Source organism: Schistocerca americana, unplaced genomic scaffold (genome assembly GCF_021461395.2).
Source record: "Schistocerca americana isolate TAMUIC-IGC-003095 unplaced genomic scaffold, iqSchAmer2.1 HiC_scaffold_45, whole genome shotgun sequence".
Taxonomy (NCBI): domain Eukaryota; kingdom Metazoa; phylum Arthropoda; class Insecta; order Orthoptera; family Acrididae; genus Schistocerca; species Schistocerca americana.
In genome coordinates this window covers 2,255,243-2,256,347 of record NW_025726181.1, presented here as the reverse complement: position 1 = coordinate 2,256,347, position 1,105 = coordinate 2,255,243, and positions in this window count along the sequence as shown.

Here is a 1,105-nt window from a genome sequence, read left to right as displayed (position 1 = left end):
GTATGCCTGCAAAAAGAAATTGTAAGAAAATAGCTACTGCTGTTGTGTAAATACTATAAATGTGTTGCTCACCAAGTGGAGGAAGGAGAAAATGTGCATTAAGGGGAGTTTGAACGTCCTATCCTCACAATGTTAAATTTGGTGACTTAACTTCCCCGTATTTCAGGAACAACTGTAGCCATTGACAAGAAACTTTTACAGGACATTAAACTGTATGTTCTGAGTCTTACAATAATTGCATTTCAGCCACTGCTTTTGGAAATGCAATTTTTTAATTACACAGTTAAAATTTTGTGTACTTTTTTGTATGTTATTCTAAATAATTTTATTTATGCATAATATTATGTTCTTCTTTTAGTTCAGAAGACTCAGAATACGTATGTTATTACTCCCTGAAAATTTGAATTCGCTACTCGAAGTAGTTTCTGAGATTTAGGGAAAAATGCAAGAGAAAATCTAAATTTTCAAGAAGAGTTTTTAAAGTTTTAATAGACTGTAACTCAATATATGCTTAACATTTTATTTTTAGTCACTCAGAAGCACCCTGCACCATACTGTATATCATCCTCTTGACCTTTTTTAAGTTTTTTCTTGTTTTCTTCTTTCTGGACTCCGTAGTGGCCAACTGTGCTGCATACAGTGCTTTACCATTGCAAACCTTGTCCATCCATTCAAATTCTCTGATGCAGTTTGCTCCAGAATTAATTCCCATATGTTGTAGCACTTTCACGCTACCAATGTTGCCATCATTAAAAGCAATAACAGCATAACTGACCCCCACTTTAGTGTCTTCATTACAAGAAAAACATTTTTTGGTCTACATCTACATCTACATCCATACTCCTCAAGCCACCTGACAGTGTAGGCTACCTTGAGTACCTCTATTAGTTCTCCCTTCTATTCCAGTCTCGTATTGTTCGTGGAAAGAAGGATTGTTGGTATGCCTATGTGCGGGCTCTAATCTCTCTCATTTTATCCTCATCGTCTCTTCGCGATATATACGTAGGAGGGAGCAATATACTGCTTGACTCCTCGGTGAAGGTATGTTCTCGAAACTTCAACAAAAGCCCGTACAGAGCTACTGAGCGTCTCTCCCGCAGAGTCT